Genomic DNA, 16,392 nt, shown 5'->3' with positions numbered 1-16,392 from the left:
ACATTATCTGATCCCCACACAGTACCTCTGCTAACCTTCAGACTTCGTACAACTAACAGCAGTTTGCCAGCGGTGGGTATGTAGTGCTACCTCAAGCACAAGAGCAGCAGCCCTGAAGCTGAGGAAACAACACGATTTCTGCTGGACAACTCTGATCTGCACAATTCATTTACTGCAACCTGTCCGCTTCTTCCTCCTTTTGTAGCCAATGCTTTCGTGACACTTTCCTGCCTTCAATGCACCTTCAAGACAAGCCACTCTCTCACTGCCACCTAAAAAAAAAAACCCACGGCCCCTCTACTGGATTTTCACCATGACACAGCCTTGGGCTAGCCATTCCCACTGCCAGGGCAACACTTCTAGCTTTCCCCTCAGTTACAGCCCAACAGCTTGCAAGAAGCAAGACTCATCTTACCCTATCTCACATGGGGAAAGAGTATTTCAATTAAAACTCTTCCTGATTTATTATTAGCTATTCAGTCATTCACAGGTTTTAGCCAGGCCCCTCAAATGTAAGCCACCAGTAAGTGAAACAAGGGAAAGAGCAGCACCTTGAGCCTGGTCAACTCTCCTGGTAGGGCAGACTCTGCTGAGGGGCAGCCACAGGGTGGCATTTCCTAACCACCCCCAGACTGCTGAAGAAGCAGGGTATGCAAGTGTGCGCAGTATAGGAAAAGGTCACTGAGTGCCCCAAAAAGACAACAGGTAGCATCACTTCACGTTAAGGGCTCTTGAAGGGATGAGAGGTTTGTGGCCATCCCAGAGATGCAAGAGCTTTTTCCTGTAGCATTGTGGACCCGCTTCGTGTGTACATAACATTAAGTCTCATTCTGTACCACAAGCCCGGGCCGTGAATCCTCACAGCCAACTGAGCAGTGCCTGGGTTTGATATTTGTGCAAACAGGACTCTCACTGCCATGTGAAAAGGAAGAAACACCAAGTTACTTAAAAGAACCTACCACTTCTCATCTATAATATAAACAGGTAATGTTTTTGACAATAGTGAACTGTACTAATATGAAGGTTTATTGCCAAAAATGTAAGAGCCAACCTGGACCCATCAAGTCAAAATTTGAGAAACGCTACTGGATGTATGCTATGCAGATACAAAGGCAGCTGACAAGAACATTTGTGAATCACTGCCTAACATACTCCTACCTTTACTTGCTGAATCAAGACATGTTTAATATGACAATGTTCTTAAAGTAGATCCATCAGCCAAGGCAAGGAAGATACTGATACATACAGCGCTATACTTTTTCCAATTTGAATAAAGGCAACTTTTAAAAAATCAAAATCCTAGCTGTTGCATTGATAGGAAAGAGGACAGGTCCTTATCAATCACCTTTGCAGTAGAAGAGATTCACATCATGGACATTGCAAGAACAGGGATGTCACTGACAAGTGTTAAATTCTGTAATGAGAAAGGGAAATAGCTATTCAGTATGAAGAGCACAGAAGATAAGTAGGGAGGGAAATACCAGTTACTTGGTTTTGAAAAATTGTTCTTCCCACGATGTTATTGCCTTTGAAAAAAGTTATGTTCTGGACAATGCTGCCACAGGTGTCAAGTGGACAAACACAAATAGGTGCCTTTTACTAGTTTGCTTAGGATCCATATTGCAATACTTGGAAGTGTGGCAGGGGATGCTTTACAGAAAGCAGTTGTATTAGTTTCAATAACTTCCTAAACAGAAAGCAAGCCATTATCTCTGCAAGTTCAGAGCTGACAGTTTCACCGAGTTTTAATAAAGTCATCACCAGGGACAGCCAAAATCTTGCATGTCAGTGCACTGGCACTGCAGTTTAAGAAGTATTTCCCCATACTTAATGCACAATACAATGGAATTTCAGCATTCACCAAGCATGCCAAGAACTTTTAATTACCTAATATGAACTTAGGCAAATAGCCATTATGTCTTAAGTTCTGAATTCAGTGAAACAACTCAGTGCGTTGTTTCAACTGAGTAAGCATACTCTTTACAAAGGAAACGTGTAATTGTGGAGTTCAGTTATGCATTGCAATATGCACTACTTAATGAAAAAGTTAACCAAGGCAGTAACTCTGTAGAAAAGTAACGTACAACTTTTTTTTTTTTTTAAAACCCAAGGTAATGATACAGAAGGTAAAACCAACATTAAATACAGGTGTCTAATTAAAACACATTCTTACGCACATAAATTCCTCTGCAGTTACATAATTACAGCAGAGCCAGAATATCTCTGCAGCAAAGCATGTTTCCAGTGATCCCAGCTTCTGCATACCTCAGACCCTGTGACTGCATTGGTCAAACCCATTCAGACCAGCTGATGGTCACTTGACTCTCCGCACTATTTATACATTGCTCCATGAAGTGAAGCTCCGATTGGACTGCACAGATTTACAAAAATCCTGCCCAAGACATTTTTTAAATTGCTCCACCAGAGAATACTAGTATGAGCAAGCCTAGGAGGTATACAGTTGGCACAGTCTTCTAAAACAACTTCCTACAGGCAAAACCACTTGCATTCTCAGAGGCCAAGTAACTAGCTTGTTTTTAAAGCTGCATTTATCAGCAATTAAAACACAGTTACCTTTAACCAGAACCTATTTCTGAGTTGACTTCATGGACAGTCTTTGAAGGATTTGAAACAAGTAGATAACTGGCTTCACAGTAAAAATCCATAAAGGGTGCTGTAAAGACTTATTCTTTTATAGCACGCAAAAAAACCCACAAACAGATCAACTCGAAATAATCAGTTACATAGGCATAAATAAAATTTGTTTCATATGGAGTTAAACAAACATCCCCTGAAGTTAATGGTATATCTGAGCCTATACCTTTGAAGAGAGGTATAAAGTTGCCATGGAAGCATATAACCATGAATTAAGGTTCCTAAACTATATGCATCCATATGCTAGGAAGTAATAATATTCCCTTCTGTAACATCTGCATCAGGACCACACTATTCTGCAAGCAAGTAGTACTGAATTATCACCTATTGTTTTTAAGGACTCACACCCCTGTACGTTGCAACTGTCCACTGGATGGCAATAATACGAAAAACTGAATTAACTTATTCACCAAATTGCAGTAAGTTAGTTTATATAAGCAGCAGCAAACATTGCCAAGGAAGTCTCTGTTTAGGAGCATGGTGTCAGACAGCTTGCCAGAGGATTTCAGCTTGGCTCTTCGGGAGAAGTACAGAAGGCAGCTTTTCTGCACACCGGCAGTAGACGCAGCATTACAGAAACACCACCAGCTAGATCTGCTTGCGTGGACTCAAAACCAGCATTTCTAAGCATAAGGCAGGCTTACAGCGCAGGAGATTGCCGAAGCAGGAAAAGAGGCGGGGTGGGAACGTGGAAAAAACAAACCCTCCCCCCCCACCAACCCGTGTACCCCTTGAGCTCCTCTCCCTAAGCCAGACCTACGCAAGGTGTGAGTCACAGACTGTCTGCAGCCCCCGTGTCTGCTCCATACGTTCGCCAGACACTGTGCATGCGTATGACGGGCGTACATCGGGGTATATTGCCTGCACGAAAGAGGCCCACCCAGCCATTAACAGGCAAATAGCTGATGCTCATAGCACATCGATGTTGTTTTCGTAGAGACACTAAGCAAGATTCAACAGTGTCAGAGAATTACTTTATCAGATCATTAGCTAGCTTAAATATTTTTACAGCGTGCATGCACCTTGCAACAGCACACCCCCAGTATGCCAGATATTAACAATTTGACTAGCAATCCAACTGAAACATGAGCAGAAACTAAACGGGTTAAGCACAACACGCTATATTTTTAGTGCAGATATGATTCAGCTGAGATTAAAAAAAGACCAAACACTACTCAACTCTGATGGCTGCTAAATTTACTCAGACAAGCCAAGCCTCTCCCAATACCCCTAACAGGGCATAGTCTTTGATGCTTGGGCTCTAAAAGCCCAACTATGTCCCCAATATGCAATTCAATTTAAACTACTATATGGTTCAAACTTGCAAAGCATCTAGTCTTAGTGGAAAACAGGGGCCTTCATCTTTCATAATGCCATCATTCACTCATGGTGGATATCTCTGCACAGAGAATACTAGGGGAAGAAAATATCACTGAATTGGAACCTAGTGTATAAGTGAAAGCATATCAGGGATGAGACAAGTTTGATCCACGAGGCTGAGGACAAGCTGAATGGCAACAATTTTTAAGATTAAATTCCCAACTCTGACAGCACGATCCTTCTGTATAGTCCTCAAGGACCTACTTTAAGGATAATTACTCTTCCAAGTGCAGTTAGTACTTACTTCAGAGAAGAACAACAGCATTCATGTGTTACTTGAACTTTGCAATAAAGGCACTTGATTATTCAATTATGGAGATGACGCTACAAAGCCACCTGCTTCTGTATCACACCCTCACACGCAATAGGAGGGTGGTGAATATGAATTATTTGCTGTCCTGTTCCCCACCCTCTCCTCCTAATTACCTTACTGTCGAGTGAACTCAACTGGAAGAGGTAACTCCTCCAGCACATTCAGCCAGCTGCAATATGATGTTTACTACATTTATGTTGTAAACCAACTTAAACTATTTCCCATGACCTTATTATTCTTATAGGAAAACCAACTCTGTCCCCCAGGCAGACCTGTCTAAGCTCGGGAAAAAAGATACAAAGACTACTTAAATATGAACTACAGACAAATTGTGAACCTTCAAGACAGGGAACCTGGACTATAGACATAGTTTGGACAGTGCCTTGCCTTATGAGTTAAAAATGGACTTGATCCCCAAGGCAGGCAGTATGGCAACAGCCACCTTCCTTCTCTCCAGCGAGTGCTAAGACAATCCTCACTTGAATGAGAAGGAAAACTTGTCCACACAAAATTTCACACCTCTTATCTTACACAAGAAGTTTTTTTTCCTGGAAACACATGAGGCAAGTTACACAATCCATTAGGAAGGGCTAAGTGTTATATTACTCACAGGTACATCATGAAAATGTAGACTCTACAACTTCAATGAAAGATACATTTTAAGCAGACAATTTAAGACAGACATGAACAATGCGTATCTGGGAATATTCAGGTACTCAATGATAGAAATGGGAGCACAACTCCAATTACAGCAGACGCACCAAGTTAAGATCTCCAGAAACTCTGAAATTGCTGCTCTGAATAAGTATTCTCCAAGTTATTTACAAGATCAAGCCTATCAACAACATTAAAAAGGATCGCTGTTCTGAAGTGTTAATAAAAATCTTTACAAATTAAATCTGAAAGCCAGTGACACATTTTATCTCGCCTGAAGATTATCACATGACAACAGCATGCTACTATGTCACAGAGACCTAAATGTGTACGTCTCTCCCACTGCTCACATGACTTTGCTTCCTTTAGACCATAAACGGCAAGCAGAAGTACACTCAGACAACAAGCAACAGGTACAATGTACTAAGAAACTTCCTAAAATAGACTCTTACTCTACAGAACCCGGTGCTAATATATTTACCACAGTTAATTAAATCTGGATGAAGTAATACACACCAGCAAGTCACATGCAGGTTACAAACGCAAACCTGCACAGCACTAGGTGTGCAATATTCCACATTTAACTTAAGTGAAAGCAGGAACTGTGGTGTAAGAAGGCATACAGCAGCGTCAAAGCTGATAAATGCTTCTAAAGATACTACGTTTCTTACTCCAAGTTGGTATTCCCAGGCACATTGCAGTAGAAGTCACAGTTCCAGCTTTAAAAATTAACATGCTGAGGATTTTTAAAACACAGACAGAGACTCCATAGGGAAACAAAGATTGTCTTACTGAAACAACCATTTAAATGAAGATCCCTCTGTACCTTCCCCTGTTCATAAATACATATACACTTGCACTGGAGTGATGAGATTAGGTAAACATGGACAAACAAGTGCACTGACAGGGGAGAGAGATGGATGTCAGAACCACCCTAACGACATAGGTAAGCAGAAGGATTTATTTGGATCTGGGACTGTACTACATGGGCCATCAGTGAGTTATTTAATGAGGTTATTAACATCTGAGTGACACGTGCAAGTCAAAGCCAGAATGACCTCTCATGCCTGGCATCACAACAATAATGAAGAGATCAGCAAATAAGGTGCTGCTTCCCCTTCTTACAGTGCAAAAGCACTCTGTACGTGCTGATTGTAATCAGGAAGTTTTCACAAAGGGTCACAATAATTAAGGTAAAGAGGCAGGAAAGTCCGGAACAGGTCTCAAGGTTGTGAGAGATGCTGACATCACTACCACTACTGTTGATAAATTAAAGGCTACTTGTGACATGCAAAGATGATTTTGGCATAGTTTAACAGCCCAACACTAGGAGAAGCAGATGAACAGGATACTGAAGAAAACCCATAAAGCCACAAACTTAATAGGTCAAAAAGTATATGACCATATTGTAATATGGGACAGATTATGGGTTTAGCTTTTACTTTACCCCTTTCTCAGAAAGGGAAATACGGAACCTGGAAGAGAAGCATGAACTTGTGGAAATATCTTGTGCAAGTGATATAACTACCATGAAACAGAAGAGAGGAGAAACCAGCTGGAGAATCATCTCCCAGAGCAAATATAACCTCCAGACCATTTTATCTACTCAGAATCTTGCCAAGATTATCTTCTAGTTTTTCCCATAGTGTGAACTAGTTTTAGGCCATCTCCAACAACAAAAAAAGGACAAAAATAACTAAGGACTGTTATATAAAATATAGCTGGAAAGAACTATGAAGTAGCTCTAGAGTACTCAGTTCATTGGGATAGAAAAACTCCAGAACCCTCAGGAATATCCAAATTAAATAATACATACAGCCCTGCAAATGAGACAAACAAATAGGAAGCAATATAACATTGGCTAAGGTAATCTTAGAATGAAGATTTAATTCAGGGCTGGCAGAGATGGCGATGTGGAGTTCACAGTACTGAGGAATGAATGTGGACTAACATACCCTGGGGTATTTGAAAAAAGATTCAAAGTGCAATCCTTAGCAGTATGAAATATCAGCAATCCACACAAGATTAAATATTTAATTACTATTAGATTTTGGTTATGACAGAACAGAGAATAATGGCAAAGTGCTCCCAGTTTTGAGCTGCATGTTTAATATATTAAGCAATATCCACTACTGAAAACTTTGAGAAACACTTCAATACTATAGCATGCAATGGCAGATGAGTTAATTCATTCTGCCATACAAGAAGCTGTTCTGAGAGTTACAAACTTTGCATTAAAACAGCAGTGCTTACTGGAGCTTCTCATGAGGACTCCCAACCTGGTCTGAATAAGCAGAGCTGCAAGGGTGGGTGAGATGCCCATGTTATACACAAAGACCTTCAGTCTCCAACTGAAAACCATCAAGAGCTCTGCCGAGAAGCAAGTATTCCTGATTCCTAACTCATACTTAGGAAAAACTCAACACAGACCATCACTACAGGCTATGTTATAGGAGCGTGGGCTATATGTGACCTACTTCATCTAATTTGATTTACTGCAATGCGCACTTATTAGGCACTGTTAAACTCAGCTATTTAATACTTGGATTTAAAATAAGATGTCCTTTCATGTATTCCTACTTCCAAGAGTAGAACAGAGCATGAACAAATCCTAGGAGCTCCTCTAGGAGGTTTTACTAGTTCTGGGAGATTGCTTGCTTTTTAAACTCCAAATATTTTTATTTTTAAGGTAATGCAAGTTAACTTCATTGTTCACAGTACACTACAGTAAACAAGAAAGCCTTTTTGAATCAGGCCTGTTCCAACTTAACTTTGTATCCCAACCTTTCCTCATTTTCTATCTTTGGTAATAGAAAAAATAAAAGTGATGGCAGAGTGTACTCTGAATGTAGAGTCTTTAAAAAAAAAAAGGAGTGTCCAAGCAGAGCCGTGAGGATGACCAAGAAAATACCCCACTGGGAAGACAAACATATTGCATGCCTGAATGCTATAAGCACTTCAAAAGCACAAAAAAAACTCAGAAGCAACTTGAGAGCAAATATGAATTACTAAGCAGGGGATGCAGACCGACCACTTCACGTGTGCATTCCATCAGTATTATGAATGAAGACTGTAATTCAGAACAGACGTGGTTTAATGAGTGAGGCTTCCTCTCTACTACTGCAAGACATACTGGCATAGGTATACCTATAGAAATCTGTTTAGAAGTTGGTGGCAACCTTTGTGTTAAGCACAGAAGACAAATGATGGAGAGTTCCATATTCACTCACAGTGAAGTAGCTAAAGCGAGGTTACCTGAATAAAAGAAGGAAAGGTATTTACTGCAAAATAAACTGTTAAAACAGTCAGAAGAACGTGTAAGATCCATTCCTGCAATTAAATTTAATCTTGGAAGAAAAAAGTTAGAACTATACTCACAGTACAGATCAAGATGACAGTAAGACAACTTAAATTTGGCCATATTAAAATTCAGATCTCACACTGTATATTTTCATTCTTTATTCTTTCTTCTATTCCTCTGATATTAAGATATTTTTGTAGTATAATAACAAAGAAATTCCAACTATTAAAGAATATTTCAAAAACCACCAGATGAATTTGTCCCGATAACCCATCCAGTAAAGTTTAGATACCCTGATATTTTGTCATGTACAGCAGTAACACATGAACTATTGTCAGACTGCCAGTATCATTAATCCTTGCTTTTCTAAAGGTGATTGGGGGAATATGCACGTGAATGCTTCTGACAGGCAGCAAGGAAGATGGGTACTCTTGACTTTCTGCTCTACATCTGCTTATGGCATCATCAACTCAGATTGTCTTATTTCTCTTCATTTCTCTACCCATAAAATATTCACAACTACTACTGTGGACATGTGAAATAAGGCATGAAACAATTTCTTTACTGTAGCCTGTCAAAAAACACTAACACATTCAGCCTTACACTTAGTCATGTACTACCTTTTGAGTTATGGATAGCACTGCTTTGCCACTCTTCGTAGTTCATACCTATACAGCACAATTACCACTCTATACTTGATGCACAGGGTTCCAGGTAAGAGACCTGGAACTTACACATTTTCTAACACATTTAAAACATTTTCCTATCATCTGCATAGCAGCATTTGCTTCTGAAGGAAGCGTACATCGCCACTTACAGACTTGAGGAGTCAACTATTTGCTTTACCATGTCACTAGAGTAGCCTTCAAAAGGCTGTCAGAGGAAGTTTCTTCATTTTGTTGGCAGAATGCCTCATGCAGCATCACTGGGTAACCGATGGGGAAATCCAATGAGCTACATGAATACAAACATCAGCACAAGATAACAATTCGATGGTAGAGTTGCACATACCAACGACTAGAGGAAATGTATTAAAACAGTCATTTTTGAGATAACTCCAGAGCTCAAATCCTGGTATATTCATAGCCTGCATGATGTGTACATAATCACAAGTACTATATCTACAAAAAAATCCACTGCATTAGTCAGACAACTGGAAAGATGTTGAAAAGAAGGCATTCTAAATAGGCAAAGATTTAGAGTACAAGGCATTTTCAGTGAAAATAATCTATTTGACATCTCAAAAGAGAAAAGATCCCTTTTAATAATTGATGCCTTCAGAAGAGCTTATTCAGCTAAAGGTACATATTAAATCCTAGGAGGTATAGTGGGAGTAAAGTGTTTTGTACCACATCTTGCCATAACAACAGGGAAATAACACAGCAGATCCTAGTGAGTTTAACCACTTTGAGCATTACTTAAATATGTGCTGAACAATTAGATGTGGCTTCGAATTTGTCAGAAGCTGTTTCTAACTACACGTCTATCTGACGTACCACCAGTGAAGCAGTGAATCAGTCGCACACAGAAGCATCATTGGAAATTCTCCTGAAAAATAGCTGAGCACTTGAGATTAAGTGCAAGAAGTGCAAGCTGCGAGTAAAGATGTAAACCGACGCAAACGAGCATTCCCATCCAGCAGGGCTCTAGGTCTGTTAGTGGCAGGACAGAGGAGTTCAAAGTTCACTTTCACAGTTGATGTGGGTTTCCTTTAAGATGCCTGGAAAATGACTATGTTGACCACATCCACATTCTGAAATACTTTTTTGAGAACTCCTAACGAAGCTTCAGCCAAAGGAACAGGAACTGACTCATTTGTACAGTACCCATCCACTGCACACTCACTCAAGTGTGTGCCTAAGATGCACGTGGGCAGAAATAAAGCCATCAAGATCTACATTGTATTTGAGAGACTACAGCTAGAGATTTTGTACCGACACACCAGCACTCAGCTTGAAGGTTGTGAAAACACCTATCTTTATCACCACAGACTGCTGCTTATTGTCAGTATCAGCTCTACTGCTTCTGAACACGAGTTTAGGTGCAGGACTAGAAAACATGAGTGTTATTTTATTATTTGCAACTCAAACTGGCCATGAACAGAGAGGTAAAGACAAATGAGCTAGCATTTCTATCACAACCTATGCATAGCATGAAAAAAGATCAAGTGTACCATTACAAATGGACTGACTATAGATGCTGTGTGTGAATTGACTCTTTCCTAGGTATGTTTTATGGCACGATAAAAACAGTTGAGAAAATTAAACTTGGCATCCAACAAATCATTCCAATAAATCCAATTCACTCGATCTTCAATGCATGGGAAAACAGCGTGCAGTGAAGGAGGCTCTGTACAGAAGGACATGCGTACTACCAAGTATCAGTGTAGGGCTCTTAGCTATGTATAGACTTGCAGAAAACAGGCATCCCATTTAAAAGTCAGCTTTCTACAAAATAGGTGTGCCACTAAGCCATTGTTTAAACCCACCGAAACTGCACTGAATCATTTCCCTGAATAGCATCACAATGAAGTGGGTGTGTTGTTTTTAAATCAAGGTGTCTAAACGATTTAACAATTTTGATTACCAGCATGTCCCAAAAAGCCCACTAAATTCCATAAAATTGCATATATAAACAAGATGCCAAAGAAGCAGCTCTGCACCAAACAAATTAGGAAGGTAAATACTGGATTCCAGAAAGAAAAACAACTGCAGCCTGACTGCAGAACCAAACTATTCAGAATATCCATTAGCACCTTTGCTGCGCATGTCTAACAACTGGCTTTCTGAACTGAACACTGTCCTTAAAAAAGTTAACCTGACATCTCAGGAATGGTTTTCCAAATGGTTGTGGCTCTCCAAGGTGTCACAAAGAAGCAGCTTTATCTACAGCATACAAGTATTTTCTTTTTCCTCTCTAAAGGAAAATTTGACTAAGCTTCCCTGCCCGTACCTAGGCACTTTTTAAATCGATGTGCACTTCTGTAGTATTGCATACTGCTCCTCTACCACAGAATTATTTACTCAACTTCAGCCAAGAAATTAGAAAGCTCCAGTTCACCAATTTTCAGGTAGCAAAGTGATATTAAAAATACCCAAACCAAGCCAGTCACAGTCCCTAACGTTACTCATTATCAAGGTGCACTCTGGCAACAAGATGCAACTCTTCAGGCAGAAACTTCTGGGGAAAACACACCACTCAGGTTGTTAATAAAGCTTTTTTCCCCCTCCCTACCAGATCAGATAGGCACAGAGCATCTGCTAGCTTCATCTGAGAAGACCTGCCACTTGAGAGTTGAGAGGCAATTAGAGTTTTATTCAAATATAATGCCATCTTCTGCACTCATTTTCTATGTACAGTCCAATATTTATCTTTTCCAGAGCAATCTTTGATATAGTAGTGCTACTACAACACATTTCCAATAAAGAAACATCTACATAGGATAACCGTCATTTTCATCACAAGACAAACAAGTGGTACATCTCAGTTTTATTACTTAAAGGTACCTCCCAATAGTAACTTTGCTGCTGTTATGAATGTAACTACTAAAAGATGTCACCTTTCACACTCAGAAGCGAGCCATTTTTCCATGTCATTCTGCCTACCAAAAGTGGCCAAACAAAACCCACAAGGCAGCTGCAACCTCAAGCATCATCCTGACGTCAGTATACTTTCTCTAACACTAGGTGGATTTCAGACATACCCAGAGGTTCATTCCTTCCACAGCCTCAAACCCATTGTCAGAAAGCACTCTGGTTTTCTGAACATGAAGTGAGATTTTGCCATCCCTAGCTCCAGCTGCAGTATTACAGAAGTTCTTAGCAAGACCTGTTTAACAGTTAATTTCTCCATTAACAGTTTGAGTCATTCCAGAGAGGCAGGTGATGCGATGACAACTAGAGTCTCGCTCATATTGCATCTGTTTGACCAAGTGTAGCATTTTTACATTCTAGAGACATACATGAAGGTATCATATGCTTGGGTACCAACCATTCCAACCTTTCAGAAGTTCAGCCAGTGCAAAACCAAGTTAAACCCCTGGATGTGACAACGGTGCAGAATACCAAACAACTGGTGGACTTGAAGTGAGCAACACCGTTAAAGAAAAATAAATCAACCACATACAACTTCCACCAAAAGATTACCCCCATCAGGCAGCAGACCAGCAGCAGAGTGGAAACCAACCAGTCACTTGACTTCCAGTTCCTCACCCCAGCCACGAGGCACATCTTGTCCGCTCGCAATGACAATTACTTCCAAGTGTTAATGACACTGCACTGCAGCACAGCTTAGCAGGCATCTACTAACTGAAGGTCAAAAACCTTTTAAGGATGCTCAGAAACCAGAAGAAAAATTCCCTTAAGCAAGGAGCAGGGCAGTTCCCTGACAAAGCAGTTTTGTAGCCCTTACTGCAGTTTTTCCCCTCCCAGAGTTTCCAATACCACGTTCTCCCCGCATCCTATTTGGGCTTTCCCTATCACAACTGCAAACACTATTATGCAATGCACTGCGTTTCCTATAGTTTCCGGAAGAAAGAGTAAACACTGGATTTCATCCTCATTCCACAGCTGCTTGCGGGGAGGGAGGCCTCCCATGCGCTCCTTCCTCCCCTGAGGAATTTGGTCGGAGGGGCAGAGCTCTCCCAGCCACAGCTCCAGCTCAGCTGCAGCAGCTCGGCTGCTCCAGCTGCCCACCACGAAACCTCACCGGTGGGACCAGGCGCTTTGCCTGCCTGTTCATTTTGTGCCCCAGGTACCTGCTCGCTCAGGAAGCTGGCACCCTGGAGGCTGGCCTTGCTGTCGCTAGAGGTAAGTTGGAAACGCCGCGATTACTGACAACAAACTTCGCTGTTTTTTCATTCACTGGGGTCTACGTCAAGTGCGGACACTTCATTCCTGAGGCTCATTAGTAACCACAATGCAAATTGATTAATACTAGTACACACACTCGGAGCACACAGTAACCAGCAGAACACGCTATTACTCATTTATTTCTTCAGAAGTCAGTGCTCTACCAAGTACCTAAGGAAACACCCTCAAGCTTCGGAAAATACACTTAAATTTAACCGATTCAGAAAGAATTGTGCACTGATAAATGATTAGTGGTACTACAGACAGATCCACTAATGATGTGTATTTACTCATTATACCTCAAATAATTTCATTCTGAAATTTAACTAAGGCCATAAGTTTGAAGAGTTAAGAATTTGTTGATGCTAAGTAAGGCTCCCTCCCATGCAAAGGTTTTCATCTTGTTAACTAGCGAATTTGGTCAGAACTTTACCAACTTGCAAGATTTGCTTGGGAGATTAATTCTCCTATATGTTAACTAACTTAAAGAAATAGTTCAAGAAAACAAATCATTGGTTCTTTCCTTTTTTTTTTTTAAGATGCTTCCTAAAGTGATCAGAAAGGCTAAGCGTTCCATTCCATCACATTCTTAAATTTTTCAAACAGTCCCTCTGCCCCTTTTTATACAAAAGCAGGAGTGTTATCTATGTTCATGTTCACATGATCATCTCCCATTCAAAGCATTTGAATCCCATCCTGTAAAGCATACCTCTGAATGCTGAACCTTCCTTATCACAAGATCATAGCTTTCAACTAAGCCTGAAATTTGAAGTGAGATACTTTCTTAATGTTTGTACACAATAAGTTTGTTTTTAAATGTTTTCAATGGTGTTATGTAAAGTTTTGTTTTGTTTAACTTCTGTTTTTCCCCCCCAATGCAAATTAAGAAGACAAAGCAAAACAGGCCCCTCAAAACCACAACAACTCCAAGTATTTTCAAGTGAAGATACAGGCAACATTTGCTAGTAGAAACCATTTCATGTTTATCGCCCAACCACACACTTGCTAGGCAAGGGCAGCAAAAGATTAGTAGAATACAAATATTTAATTATTCACAAGTCATCCAGACCTGTGACGTTTTCCTTAAGGTGTGAACAGCTGGCTGCAAAATTTAGACCAGATGTTGCTCTTAAAATGAGCACTGATTTATAAACAGTTTCACCATGACCAAGACAGCTACAAAACTGCACAGCACTATGCACCTATTTATAGTGGATATTTCTGACAGTGAAGAAAAATGAAACATCTGGTGCAAGATGATTATGAAACAGATAAATCTCATCACCTAATAACTGCAGAGCACAACATTTCAGTAACAAAAACAAACGTGCAAGGAGGAAACCAACAGTCCTCGGGAAGACACTCACGTGCAGCGGGCATGGTCATTGTAAAGATGTAGTTTAGAATTACCATGAGAAGACCAACATAATTCCTTTCAAGCTATTCATGTTAACTTCACATTATTCAGAGAACAACTCCAGGCTGCAGATTCACCAGGGGAGTATCATCACTGACTGACATTAAACGCAAGCATGCGCTGTGGTAGCACAAACAAACATCTATGCATTCAAGACTTTTTTTGCACACATACACCCCACCTGCAAAGACCTTTGGAAACACCAAGATGTTATCACTATGGACATGTGCACTGAAAGTTTGGCATGTCTGGACGTCAAGAAAAAGTCAAAAGTTTTAATTTATGCAGATATTATATTAGGGTAAGATCATGAATTCTTGGTGCCATCACTAAGATAACAGCAAAAACTGCAACAGAACTGCTCTGGCCTAGAAAACATTTCTTGACTGAACATGAGAAGAGATCAACCATAATGCAGTTTAACAAAGAAAGCATATTTGCAAATAGGTAAGAATCTGAACAGTAATATACAAGAAGTATGTATTTCCATCCCAGAAAAGTATTGCCTTCTCACTTTTTTTTCTAGGCTACAGTTCTGTCAGATAATCAGCTTACCTGGTTCAATACCCCATGATATAATGCACAGTATAGCATACTTCCTCTAAAGAACAGCTACCATTTCTTCCCTAAACAAAGATGCTTGTTATCCAGCTGTTCTGTACCATCATCACTCAAGGGTGAAATTTTTCACCTTTAGAAAGAAATCTCACTCTCTAGAAACAGCATTATTTCTAGGAGACTGCAGACAGTGCCCTCCTGTGAGCCATACCTAGTCCCACCTTTTCCTGGTGATTACCATTATCTTAGCTGATTTCAGCAGGTCTGAGCTCTATTCAGGCAACAAGATGATTAAGTTCAAGACAGCGGGGGGTATACCAGCACGCAAGTACGGTAGCTTGAAAATAGGGTACAGTCCCTTCTCCTTGGGCAATTGGTTGCAGTTCAAACTTATCACTAGGAATAGTCAGTGCCTTTATTTTTAGGCAGACCAACAGAAGGCAAGCTTTCTTGCACAGAGCTGCATCGTATTCCAGGTATCTTTAAGAACAAATTAGAAATACAACCACCAGGATTTGCTTAAAAACAATTAACTTAACCCTCAGGGCAGGGTGATGGTCCTCCAAAGAACCTCTTATACGCCATGTAGTTCCTTCACTTTCATGCCTTGTATTTGTAAGGTCATCACTCCACGATCAGCTTCAAAAACATGCAACCATTATGCACTGTTTCTTGAGTGAATTCATTCCTAAACTTTGCTTCATTAATCTCAGCCATAAGAGAAGCTTCATCTTCTGTCCTGTGACTGCTGAACTTCTGAGATACTGATGGCTTCTGCTATTTGTACCTATACATCACATACTTAAATCTATACTGCTTATCAACCTTAGGAGCAATACACGATATTCATAGAAGCAAGTTAATGATGATGCTTTGACATTACCAACTGAAGCAGCTGTAATTACATTTATCGTATGTGCAAGAGACAGAAGTATTTAGACATATATTCCACCTCAGTCTGCCCCACATCCAGTATTTTACGCTTCCCTTTTATTGTGCAGAGAATTTCCAATACGATACTTAAAGCCGTATTAACAGCCTATCACAAGTCTACGCATGTGCCATGTCTTACACGTGTTTTGAAAGGTGTTCTCTCTATCTCACAAACCCCAAGCAAACAAGTAACATCAGTTCTACTTATCACAGCAAGAGCTGGAAAGTTATTTGTAAGAACAAATCAAGGCAGACATAATAGCCTGATTGCCCCCCTGGGAGAACTACTGCAGTCATATTACACTGCATTTCTAACAGTTATAGGTGCAGA

General features: G+C 40.3%; 1 protein-coding gene across 1 annotated transcript in view; it reads right to left on the bottom strand.

Moving 5' to 3' along the window:
* LOC310892979 (uncharacterized protein) overlaps positions 1-16,392 on the bottom strand; it is a 77,368-nt gene that overhangs the window by 2,839 nt on the left and 58,137 nt on the right. Inside the window, exon 7 of the mRNA XM_083821336.1 lies at positions 1,346-1,414. The gene's annotated coding sequence lies outside the window, so the exon portion shown is untranslated. The remainder of the gene's footprint in view (positions 1-1,345; positions 1,415-16,392) is intronic.

The sequence above is a fragment of the Anser anser genome (genome assembly GCF_964211835.1).
Source record: "Anser anser genome assembly, chromosome: 1".
NCBI lineage: Eukaryota > Metazoa > Chordata > Aves > Anseriformes > Anatidae > Anser > Anser anser.
This window is presented reverse-complemented; position numbering and strand designations above follow the sequence as displayed.